Consider the following 13,405-nt stretch of genomic DNA (forward strand, 5'->3'; position numbering starts at 1 on the left):
ACTACACTCTGTATTTCAATGCCAGGGTTCCCTTACCGCTCCAGTGAGGAAATGCCCATGACCCACACGTGGATGAACAACACGGTGTGATGAAGCCAGCTATTTGCAATCCTCATTTGAGACTGGGGATGATGGGGTCTGGGGAGCAGGCTGGTGACTGCACCTGTCATCTGCTACAGCCTTTCATCTGCTCCAACTGCCTGTTTGTGGACACTGAGTTCCTCTCTGGCTCTGTGGGTGGCTGACACACCATCCTGACAACCCTCTTCTGGCTAAACCTCAGAAAGGACAGCTTTCTACCACCCAGCCTCGCTGATCATTTTCATCAAAGATTGGGAATTAAGGAATTATTTTAATAGTTATTCATAATCATAACCTTTTGTCATTATTCACGTCGCACAGGGCTGTTATTTACTAGCTGTCATGACACTCACCAAAAGTGACCTCAACTGTCCATTTTTCTGAATCACAACAATTGTGACAGAGGACTATTATCTGGGGACCTTCATGTACGACTTGTAGGGGAATGCCAACACTGCACCCATCTTGGGCTGGGAGGTTGTCTGGACAGGGACAGGAAGAGTAGAGCCCCGAGATGCAGAGAGTGAGGCCAGGTTGGAGACAGTAGGGGCAAGGGGTCCACAGTAGGGGTGATGGGAGCTCTGGGCTGGAAGCCAGGGACAGGGTGCCACCATCCTACAGGTCCACTTGGGCTGCTGCCTCGAACACACTGTCAGGAGGACCGAAAAGCTCTGAGACAGTGGAAGGGTGCTGCTCTGAGAGCTAAAGTGATCAGGTGGCAGGAAGGAATTCCTGGACTTTGCTTCCTGAAGGGTGGCCTCTTGTATGAAGTCCACCACCCCTGCTCACATCGGGGGAGGTGCAGAGTGTGACATTTCATGAAAAAGGAACAAATACACAGGACTCCAGCTCCACCTGGTGTGCAAACAGAGTGGTTTGTTTCATGACTCTGCTGGTGCAAGAAGGAAACCGAGATTCCGGAGGCTGCTTCAGTATAAATGGCCTTCATAGTCTTGTGTACCCCCAGCTTCTTTTTCACCATCCCCAGAGTCTCTTGAGCCAGTTCCCCATCTACGTGTCTCCTCTTCTCCTGGCCTGGCCCTGCCATGTGGGGAAGGGAAGGGGAGAGAAGAATGGATCCCAGAAGGAGGGCAAAGGGCTAGGACTGTGTGGTCCTCATGTGGTTCTGGCTTGAAGCTTAGCTCCAGACTCTTAGGCTGTATCCTGATAGCTTATGGTGAACGATGTTGGATTTGTGATCTCCAAAGATTTAGCTTCGGGACCAGGGACCAGGTTTGATCACTCAAGAGCTTTTGTGTAGTGGAGTTTTCTTAAAGTAAGAAAAGGGACAGAGAAAGCTTCTGACATAGACATCAGAAGGGGGACGGAGAGTCCGCCATTGCTGGTGTTAGCAAGGGAGTTATATACTTTTTAATAATTGGTTATTACAGTTAATCAAAAGAATGTCTCAAGGTTGTAAAAATTTTACCAGACCCACTCCCATAATATACATTGTAAAATATCAGGATTAGTCAGAAAGTTTTCTGGAAGGAGAAGCTGTCCTCAAGCAGGCTACACTATTGCTATATAATCCCTAGTACAGAGTTTAAGCTGAGTTGTTTGTTATGTAATCATCAGTTTGAGGCTTAAAGGAAAAAAACATTTTATGTGACTAAGACTAAGAAATGTAGAGGGGAAAAAATTGGCCTTTCCTCCTCCTTGAGAATTCCAGACCCCATCTCCTCCTTGAGAACCCCAAACCCCTTTCTCCTCCTCAGGGAACCTGGACTTGTTATCAACCTGCCTAGGAATTGACTCTCTCAATCCCTGCCCCTTGCTCCCAGGGCTCTCCACCATCCTCAGTCCCTCTGGCTGTACCACCCCCAGGATACCATCTGCAGTGCCCAGAATCCAAAATTCTCTTTCTTCTTCCACCCTGTCTACATCACTACTGTCCTAGAGGGCTCTAGGACGACAGTAGTCCTTGAAAAAACATCCACCTTCTGACTGTGCCACTGGGAGGATCCCAGGTCCTCACCCTTGGCCCTGAATGGATGGTGCCTGGACAGAGTTTCCATCAGTCAGTCAGGCAGGAGCCTTTCCTGCTTCTGGGGAGCTCAGTCCCATGGTTATGGCACCACCTGCCTCCAAAATACATTTCCACCCCACCCCAGGCAAAGTGCAAATGGTATGCTTTTTCCCCAAACAACGTGCTATTGTTATTTAGATAAAACCTTTGTCTGTATTTAAAACACTGAATTTGCTGTCATTCAGTCACATCCCATTCGTTGCCATCCTATGGACTGCAGCACGCCAGGCTTCCCAGTCCTTCACTTTCTCCCGGAATTTGCCCAAATTCATGTCCACTGAGTCTATGATGCCATTCAACCATCCCTTCCTTTGTCACCCTTCTTCTCCTGCCCTTAATCTTTCCCAGCATGAGGGTCTTTTCCAGTGAGTCAGCTCTTCACATCATGTGGACAACATATTGGAGCTGCAGCTTCAGCATCAGTCCTTCCAATGAATTAATTACATTGAATTAATCACATCTCTATTTCCAAATTGTGGTAGGATTTCATAAAGGCCCCATGTTTCCTGCAGGCAGCTTCCAGGAAGCAGAGGGAGAAGAGATGTGAACAAGGACCTGGAGTCTCTCCCCTGCCCTGCAGTGTACTCGGTGCTCGACAGACAGCAGCTGGTTGGTATAGGTTGTGATGAAGACAATTCCCGTTGTGTGTTGAGGAGTTTCTGAGAAAGCCCAACGTGCGTTGATTCTTCAACTGTTTCTAGTCGCCACTATGTATCATCAGCACTTTCAAATGCAAGATCTGATTTAGCTTCCAAGGCTCTTGTGAATGGCAGGGAGGGGTCCCCCCAGCTCCCTCCAGTGCTCTTTCTGCCCTTCCCTCTGCAGTGATGCCCGGCCACAATCTCAGCGGGCTGAGGATGTGCCCCTGCCTCCTGATGCCAGGACACAGTCTCCCCCTGGGAGTCCCCAGGAGTTCTGGCTGCCTCCACACGATAGAACTTGCCTGAGCAACTGCACAGGTGCCCTTAGGCTCCCCGACAGTCATGAGCTTCATGAGGGGCAGGTATCAGACAAGCAAGAGTGGGAGGACAAGGACAGTGGGAGTTTTCTTTATAAAATTAAGACAGGATATGCACCTCCTTTCACCTCCAAGGATGATTCTGAGGTGTATGAATTCAAGTTCAGTGCAGGTTTTGCCACTGTGGTTTCCATGACCCCTCCTTATCTATGGCTTTATGGTCTGACCACCTAGAAAAGCTGATCCATCAGTTGAAGTGCCCAGCCTCCAGTTGCAAAGATGGTACTCCATTAAAACCAGACAAAAGTTTAAGGGTGCTTATTAAGACTTTTTCAACTATATTCCCCAAGACTGAGTAGATTGTGCAGCAAATAAAAGTCCACTCACCCCTCCCCATTTTGAAAGTTTTGGTGTACTTAGATCAGGCAGCATAAGCAAGTGTCTAACTGTTTTTGACCAAAGTGTCCCTTCCTTTCCTGCCCCAGGAAATTTATCTAGGACAGAAGAGGATCTTCTAATGTGTATGCCCCATTTCAGATATTCTTCTCACTCATAAGACACTGTGTATAATTCTGGCTGCTGTCACCACCCACCCTCATTACAATCACTTTCCACAGAAGGAACCCAGCTTCCCAAAGCCCCAAACCACCCTGGCTCAGGCACCGACATTCAAGTGCTCTTTGGAGACCCAACACGCCCCCCCCTCCATTTTGCCTTTTCCTGTAGGACTAGGGGACATCTCTCCACCTTCCTCATGTGACTGCAGCTCTTAGATCATCACTCTAGGTGTGGGGGTGTCCTGCTTATCCTAGTGTCCCCACTGCTAACACAGGGCCTTCCACAGAGCAGAGGCTCCATGAAGTAATAAATGTGGAATAAATGAGCCAGTGAGCAGGGAACTTATTAAGTTGGATCAGATTTTTTTTTTTTTACTTTCTTAAATAATAACCCCAAAAGTCCAACTGAATGGGGATAGCTTAACTGTATAAAATGACAGACGAGAAATATAAGAAGCAAGAACTCACCTCAGTTACATTTTAAGTCGTAATTCCTCCCCCAGTGATATTACTGTTAAGTATTTTCACATTTCCAAAATAGTTCTATTCCAATTCCATTTCATCTTTTTCAGGGTCGCAAAACAAAATGGAAGAGTTCCCAATCACTTTAAAACAAGAGCAAAACTCTTGTTCTTGAACTGTGTAAGCACACACACACTGTGATCAGCATCATTCACAAAGCTAAGACACTGAAGTTTATTTAGCCTTCTATTAAAACATCCAAAGTTTGAAAAATTCCTAAAGAAAAGAGAGATGAATCTGCATGTCATCATAGAGAAGAGGAACACAAAGATGCTTCACACTGGTTCCCCCAACTGGCCTGGGCCCTCACTTCTGAGAAGGCCGACTGCTTCCTCTTCAATCACAGAGGGAAGGATCACCTGGCTGCTGCTCTGGCTCAGGCCCCCTCATCCTCCTCCCCCTCAGCCTCTGCAGACAGGAGTCAGAAGGCCCTCAAAGCCTTTTGTTTGACCCTGAGCAGAAATGCCCTGACTTGCCACTTGCTGGTTTCCACATAGGCCCGAGGACCCCACAGGAACTCGAAGTGAGCTGGGTCATTGTCAGGCACCTGCTGGCATTCCAGGTACCCCTCCCCACCGACATTGGGTCAGCAGCTTCCTGGACTCCCCAAAGATGCAGTGCTCACTCCAGACATCCCCCCCTCCCCATCCTGCTAAGTGCTCCCCAGACCTCCTCCTCGGGGTCAGGTCCCCTGCTAGAAGGATCAGGCTCAAGTCCATCACCAGGAGGCCAGCCTTGGGCATGCCCTGCCCATCCCTCTGCATCTCATTGAGGGTGAGGCCCAGGGTGGGGACTAGGAAGTAGATGTGCTCCCTGGGGTCTACCTCTTTCACATACACCCAAAAGACCAGCGGCAGGCACTGTGTGGCTTTACGTAAGACCACCGGGAAGTGGGCCTGGTTATCCCTGAGGACCATATTCAGCATTTTGGCCTGGGAGATTGGCTCTTTGATGCCATCTTTGAGCAGCAGAAACCCCATTAGGTTAGCTGTCATCACATTCAGAGCCTCCTTGAGCAAGGACTCTGCATGGGTGACAGCAGAGGAAGAGGACACTGGGCAGGAGGAGGCCAGAGGGGTTGAGGCCTCCTCTGCCTCAGCCCCCATGCACCATGCCTCCCCTGGGCCCTGGGCCTGGTTTTGGCCCTGAAGGTCTTCCTTGGGCTTGCTGAGTTCACTCATCTCAACCATGAGCATGATGATGGATTGAACTGTAGACAGGAGTGATGCAGGGGGACAGATGGGGACCACGGGCCTGGTGGAGGGGCGGGTGGTAAATGGTCAGTTGAGAGACATGCCCTGGCCTGCTCTGACTCAGGCCACTTACAGATCCCCTCCTGAGGGCTGCTCTTGGGCCTCACAAGGGCGCTCCTCCTTGGTCGACTTTCCCCTGTCAAGTGAGGAAGTGAGATGGTGCCCAAGGGTGCAGCCAGGATAGCCAGTATTTCATGGGATGAAGGGGGAAGTGATCTGTGGCATGTTGGGTCCGATGTATTCTGGGATGGGGAGCCCTTGGTGCATGCTAAGGGTGCCCGCCTCACCTTGACTCCTCACACTGCCTGGACCTTGTACTCTGTGACCTCAGGACACATTCTCAGACCTAGGTCTTCATCTCTAGGTTCCTAGAGTCCTTGTGAGAGGTAAGAAAGGCTCATATCCAGTGTCAACTGTAGTAGGGCCCTAGGCCTTCTGTGCTGGAAGGTGGGGTGAACTCTGTGAGGTCCCCCCAGTTCTGGGGTGTGTGGTCTTCTTGGGCCTCACTTGTAGTGCTCACTTTTCCCCTGGCAATTCAGGAAGAGATGGCAAAAATACACAGAAGAACTGTACAAAAAAGATCTTAATGACCTGGATATCAACAGTGGTGGAGTCACTCACTTAGAGCCAGACATCCTAGAGTGTCTGTGCAGAGGAACCAGAGATCAAAGTGCTAACATTCGTTCGAGCATAAAGAAAGTAAGGGATTTTCAGAGGGACATCTACCTCTGTTGCATCGACTACTCTAAAGCCATTGACTGTGTGAAGTGAAAGTCACCCAGTCATGTCCCATGCTTTGCGAACCCATGGACTATAGAGTCCATGGAATTCTCCAGGTCAGAATACTGGAGTGGGTAGCTTTTCCCTTCTTCAGGGGATCTTCCCAACCCAGGAATCGAACTGGGGTCTCCTGCATCTGCAGGCAGATTCTTTAACAGCTGAGCTACCAGGGAATCCCATATGTGTAAATAATAACAAACTGTGGAAAATCCTTAAGGAGATAGGAATCTCAGACCATCTTACCTGTCTCCTGAGAAACCTGTATGCATGTCAAGAAGTAACAATTAGAACCTTATAATGAACAACTGACTGATTCAAAATTGAGAAATGAGTACCACAAGGCTGTATATGTTCACCCTGTTCATTTACCGTATATGCAGAGAATCATCATATGACATTCCAGGCTGGATGAGTTACAGGCTGGATTCAGGATTACCAGGAGAAATACCAACAACCTCAGTTTTGCAGATGATACCACTCTAATGGCAGAAAGTGAAGAGGAACTAAAGAGCCTCTTGAGGAAGGTGAAAGAGGACAGTGAAAAAGCAGGCTCAAAATTCAAAATTCAAAAAAAACTAACAAACAAACAAACTAATATCATAGCAACCGGTCCCATCACTTCAAGCAATAAAGGTGAAAAGGTAGAAGCATGACAAATTTCCTCTTCTTGAACTCTAAAAGCACTGGGATGGTGACTGCAGCCATGAAATTAGAAGGCGACTGCTTCTTGGAAGGAAAGTTATGACAAACCTAGACAGTGTATTAAAAAGCAAAGGCATCAATTTGCTGAAAATGGCCCATATAATCAAAGCTATGGCCTTTCCAGTAGTCAGGTATAGGTGTGAGTGTTGGACCATAAAGAAGACAGAGTGCCAAGGAATTGATGCCTTAAAACTGAGGGGATGGAGAAGATTCTTGAGAGTGTCTTGGACTGCAAGGAGATCAAACCAGTCAATCCTAAAAGCAATCAACTCTAAATACTCATTGGAAAGACTGACGCTGAAGCTGAAGCTCCAATAATTTGGCCACCTGATGCCAAGAGCTGACTCATTGGAAAAGACCTTGATGCTGGGAAAGATTGAAGGTGGAAGGAGAAGAGGGCAACAGAGGATGAGATGGTTGGATGGCATCATTAAGTCAATGGACATGCACTTGGGCAAACTCCAGGAGATGCTGAGGGACAGGGAGGCTGGGCGTGCTGCAGCCCACAGGGTCACAAAGAGTCAAACTTGTCCTGGTGATGAAACAACAACAGCAGCAACAAGTTTTCTTAAGATGTTGAAATGCCTTTGAAATCTTCCATTGTCATTTGGCTAAGTGAATAACTATTGTTTAAATCAACCAGTCAGGTCTATGGGGCATCCAAGATAGCTGCTTGGCTTTTCCTAGCCCCCTGACAAACCTCATTTTTATTTGATGGTATAAAGCCTTCTCTGATTTTGAGGTTAGTGCCCTCCCAATGAAGAAAAAAAGGTTTGTTTCACTAGATATTAAATTCTAGCTTTGCTAATCAAGGTCTGTGTTTATCAAGGCTCACTTCCCAGTTAGTTCCTTGCTGTTGTGTTACATTGCTAAAAAGTTAAATTGAGCTATTGCTAGTTTTAAAAATCAATCCAAGTATTGGGTTTGTGTCAGTTATCTGTGTCTAGCACTTCTGGGTTACTTTGGTGGGTTTCCCCTCTCCAAGGATTTAATTGTTGACTCTTGGGAAATCTATCTCAAATGAAAAACAAATATAGTCATGTTCAGGCCACTATTGATATTATGAGATAAGATCCCCTCACCTTATCAGTTAATAATGCCAGCTCTGACCTTGGCCATAAATATGAATTTTCCTCTATTACTCAGGGTCAATCAGAGCAACAAACAAAATTTCAACCAAGGAATAAAACCTCTCACAACTATGGGATGGATTTATGTAGTTAACATCAGGCTATGGTAATTCAAACTCTCTTCTATGCTGGGAACTAAATCATGCTAAGGATAATCAGTCTAGCAACACTAGAAAAGAGGCTGGGTGCCTTATGGACAATGCCAATATATAGTTTCCCTAAGAAATAAGGATTGGTACAGAACAGTCTAAGTCAGATGACTTAGGTATATACTGGGCTACAACTAATGGAAGTTCTTGACTTAAGTTCATACTTATGACCTTACTATTGAAAATTGAAAGTGTTAGTTGCTCAGTCATGTCTGGCTCTTTCCGTCCCCATGGACTATAGCCCACCAGGCTCCTTTGTCCGTGGAATTCTCCAGGCAAGAATACTGGAGTGGGTAGCCATTCCCTTCTCCAGGGGATCTTCCCAACCCAGGGATTGAACCCAGGCCTCATGCATTGCAGGCAGATTCTTCACCATCTGAGCCACAAGAGAGGCCCATGACCTTACTATTACTGTTAGCTACATTGTTTTTCTGTATTGACAGTTTAAAAAATTGTTGTCCCTTACATTACCAAATGTGTGACTGAACCAGTGATAAAATGATAGTATACGTTTTCACATGAAATCAATGATTGCAAAGGTGTAACTCTAGATATGGGGTGAAAAAACAAAAGGGAATATTATTGTGGACCAAGAGGCTAGTAAGTACAGGTTGTCCAGTGAATTTTAAATACTGTTTTGTACTGTTTCAAATTTTGGATACTGTTTTGAACTGTGCCTAATTCAGTAACAACACACTGAGTGGTATGTTAACAAAATTTTCACAAGACCTGGGAATGAGCATTCCTAGCACCACGGGGCAAAATGGTCATGTAATGCCCCCAAACCATGGTCAGATTCATGACCCTGAAGGGATTCTTGCCATCTATCTTCAAAACCCCCTGAAAGGAATTCAGTGTGGAAATTAGGAATGAGGCACTCTATGCTCTGGAAAAACTGGCAGAAGAGCCCTTCAGATAGTTAGACACCTTCAGGAGGAGATTTTTATGAGCCCTGATTCTTGCATCTACTCATACCTAGAGAAATACTAACATCATTGATGGTGACAGTCACTTAGGCTATTAAGGGAAAATTATAACCAAAGTCAAAATAGAGTTACTGTTGTTCAGTGGCTCAGTCGTCTGACTCTTTGTGACCCCCATGGACTGCAGCATGTCAGGCTTCCCTGTCCTTCATGCTCTCCTGGAGTTGGCTCAAACTCATGTCCATTGAGTTGATGATGCCATCCAACCATCTCATCCCTTTGCCCCCATTTTCCTCCTGCCTTCAGTCTTTCCAAGCATCAAGGTCTTTTCCAATGAGCAGGCTCTTTGAATCAGGTGGCCAAAGTATCAGCTTCAGCATCAGTTTTTCTAATGAATATTCAGGGTTGATTTCCTTTAGGATTGACTGGTTTGATTTCATTGCAACCAGGGAACTCTCAAGAATCTTCTCCAGCACCACAGTTCAAAAGCATCAATTCATCGGTGCTCAGCCTTCTTTATGGTCCAACTCTCATAGCTGCAGACTTCCGTGGTGGCTCAGATGGTGAAGCGTCTGCCTACAACACCAGAGACACAGGTTCGATCCCTGAGTTGGGAAGATCCCCTGGAGGAGGAAATGGCAACCCACTCCAGTACTCTTGCCTGGGAAATGCCATGGACAGAGGAGCCTGGCGGGCTACAGTCCATAGGAAAGCAAAGAGTTGGACATGGCTGAGTGACGTCACTTCACTTCACTTCTAGAATCTGTACATGATGACTGGGAAAACCATATCTTTGACTAGAAGGACCTTTGTCAGGAAACTGATATCTCTCCTTTTTAATATGCTGCCTAAATTTGTCATAGCTTTCTTTCAAGGAGCAAGCGTCTTTTAATTTCATGGCTGCAGTCACGGTCCACAGTGATTTTGGAGTCCAAGAAAACAAAGTCTGTCACTGCTTACATTGTTTCCCCATCTATTTGCCATGAAGTGATGGGACTGGATGCCATGATCTTAGTTTTTTGTTTTTTTTTTTATTAGTTGGAGGCTAATTACTTTAAAATAGTAGTGGTTTTTGCCATACATTGACATGAATCAGCCATGTATTTACATGTATCCCCCATCCCGATCCCCCCTCCCACCTCTCCACCCGACCCCTTTGGGTCTTCCCAGTGCACCAGCCCCGAGCACTTGTCTCATGCATCCCACCTAGGCTGGTGATCTATTTCACCCTTGATAATATACATGTTTTGATGCTGTTCTCTCACAACATCCCACCCTCACCTTCTCCCACAGAGTCCAAAAGTCTGATCTGTACATCCGTGTCTCTTTTTCCGTTTTGCATATAGGGTTATCATTACCATCTTTCTAAATTCCATATATATGTGTTAGTATACTGTAATGGTCTTTATCTTTCTGGCTTACTTCACTCTGTATAATGGGCTCTAGTTTCATCCATCTCATTAGAACTGATTCAAATGAATTCATTTTAATGGCTGAGTAGTATTCCATGGTGTATATGTACCACAGCTTCTTTATCCATTCGTCTGCTGATGGGCATCTAGGTTGCTTCCATGTCCTGGCTATTATAAACAGTGCTGCGATGAACATTGGGGTGCACGTGTCTCTTTCAGATCTAGTTTCCTTGGTGTGTATGCCCAGACGTGGGATTGCTGGGTCATATGGCAGTTCTATTTCCAGTTTTTTAAGAAATCTCCACACTGCTTTCCATAGTGGCTGTACTAGTTTGCATTCCCACCAACAGTGTAAAAGAGTTCCCTTTTCTCCACACCCCCTCCAGTATTTATTGCTTGTAGATGTTCGGATAGCAGCCATTTTGACTGGCGTGTAATGGTACCTCATTGTGGGTTTGATTTGCATTTCTCTGATAATGAGTGATGTTGAGCATCTTTTCAAGTGTTTGTTAGCTCTCTGTATGTCTTCTTTGGAGAAAGGTCTGTTTAGTTCTTTGGCCCATCTTTTGATTGGGTCATTTAGTTTTCTGGAATTGAGCTGCAGGAGTTGCTTGTATATTTTTGAGCTTAATCCTTTGTCTGTTTCTTCATTTGCTATTATTTTCTCCCAATCTGAACTATAAACACTGATGAAAGAAATCAAAGAGGACACAAACAGATGGAGAAATATACCGTGTTTGTGGATTGGAAGAATCAATATTGTCAAAATGACTATACTACCCAATGCAATCTATAGATTCAATGCAATCCCTATCAAGCTACCAATGGTATTTTTCACAGAACTAGAACAAATAATTTCACAGTTTGTATGGAAATACATAAAACCTCGAATAGCCAAAGTAATCTTGAGAAAGAAGAATGGAACTGGAGGAATCAACCTGCCTGACTTCAGACTATACTACAAAGCCACAGTCATCAAGAGAGTATGGTACTGGCACAAAGACAGAAATATAGATCAATGGAACAGAATAGAAAGCCCAGAGATAAATCCACGAACCTATGGACACCTTATCTTCAACAAAGGGGGCAAGAATATACAATGGAAAAAAGACAACCTCATTAACAAGGGGTGCTGGGATAACTGGTCAACCACTTGTAAAACAATGAAACTAGAACACTTTCTAACATCATACACAAGAATAAACTCAAATTGGATTAAAGATCTAAATGTAAGGCCAGAAACTATAAAACCCCTAGAGGAGAACATAGGCAAAACACTCTCTGACATAAATCACAGCAGGATCCTCTGTCATTTTCATATCTGAGGTTATTGATATTTCGCCCAGCAATCTTGATTCCAGCCTGAGTTTTAACCAGCCCAGCACTTTGTGTGATGTACTCTGCATATTTTAAACAAGCAGGGTGACAATATACAGCCTTGATGTACTCCTTTCCCAATTTGGAACCAGTTCATTGTTCCACGTCTGGTTTTAACTGTTGCTTTTTGATCTGCATAAAGGTTTCCCAAGAGGCAAGTTTGGTGGTCTGGTATTCTCATCTCTTTCAGAATTTTCCACAGTTCGTTGTGATCCACACAGTCAAAGGCTTTAGTGTAGTCAATGAAACAGAAGTAGATGTTTTTCGGGAACTCCCTTGCTTTTTCTAGGCCCCAACAGAGGTTGGCAATTTGATCTCTGGTTCCTCTGCCTTTTCTAAATCCAGCTTGTACATCTGGAAGTTCTCAGTTCACATACTGTTGAAGCTGAGGTTGGACAATTTTGGGCATGATCTTGCTAGCATATGAAATGAGTGCAATTGTGTGGCTGTTTGAATATTCTTTAGCATTGCCCTTCTATGGGAGTGGAATGAAAACTGACCTTTTCCAGTCTGGTGGCCACTGCTGAGTTTTCCCAACTTGCTGGCATATTGAGTGCAACACTTTCATGGCACCATCTATTAGGATTTGAAATAGTTCTGCTGGAATTCCATCACCTCCACTAGCTTTGTTCATAGTAAAGCTTCCTAAGGCCCACTTAACCTCACACCCCAGAACATCTGACTCTAGGTGAGTGAGCACACCATCATGGTTATCTGGGTCATAAAGACCTTTTTTGTACAGTTCTTTTGTGTATTCTTGCCACCTCTTCTTAATCTCTTCTGCTTCTGTTAGGTCCATACATTTTCTGTCCTTTATTGTGCCCATCTTTGCATGAATTGTTCCCTTGGTATCTCTAATTTTCTTGAAGAGATCTCTAGTCTTTCCCATTCTATTGCTTTCCTCTATTTCTTTGCACTGTTCCCTTAAGAAAGTCTTCTTATTTCTCCTTGCTCTTCTTTGGAATTCTGCATCCAGATGGGTATATCTTTCCTTTTCTCCTTTGCCTTTCTCGTCTCTTCTTTTCTCAGCTATTTGTAAGGACTCCTCAGATACCTGTTTGCCTTCTTGCGTTTATTTCTCTTGGGGGTGGTTTTGGTCACTGTCTCCTGTACAGTGTTGCAAATCTCTGATGGTAGTTCTTCAGGCAATCTGTCTATCAGATCTAATCCCTTGAGTCTATTTGTCACTTCCACTGTATATTCATTAGGGATTAGATTTGGGTCATACTTGAATGGTCTAGTGGTTTTCCCTACTTTCTTCAACTTAAGTCTGAATTTTGCAATAAGGAGTTCATGATCTCAGCCACAGTCAGCTCCCGGTCTTGTTTTTGCTGACTGTATAGAGCTTCTCCATCTTTGGCTGGAAAGAATGTAATCAATCTGATTTTAGTATTGACCATCTGGTGATGTCCATGTGCAGAGTCATGTCTTGTTTTGTTGGAACAGGGTGTTTGCTATGACCCATGCATTCTCTTGGCAAAACTGTGTTAGCCTTTTCCTTGCTTTATTTTAGATTCCAAGGCCAAACTTCC

General features: G+C 45.0%; 1 pseudogene; it reads right to left on the reverse strand.

Annotated features, from left to right (window-relative positions):
* Window positions 1–4,568: 4,568 nt before the first annotated feature.
* Window positions 4,569–5,343, reverse strand: LOC133052650 (melanoma-associated antigen 10-like; annotated as a pseudogene).
* Between the last annotated feature and the right edge of the window lie 8,062 nt (window positions 5,344–13,405).

Source organism: Dama dama, chromosome X (assembly GCF_033118175.1).
Source record: "Dama dama isolate Ldn47 chromosome X, ASM3311817v1, whole genome shotgun sequence".
Taxonomy (NCBI): Eukaryota; Metazoa; Chordata; class Mammalia; order Artiodactyla; family Cervidae; genus Dama; species Dama dama.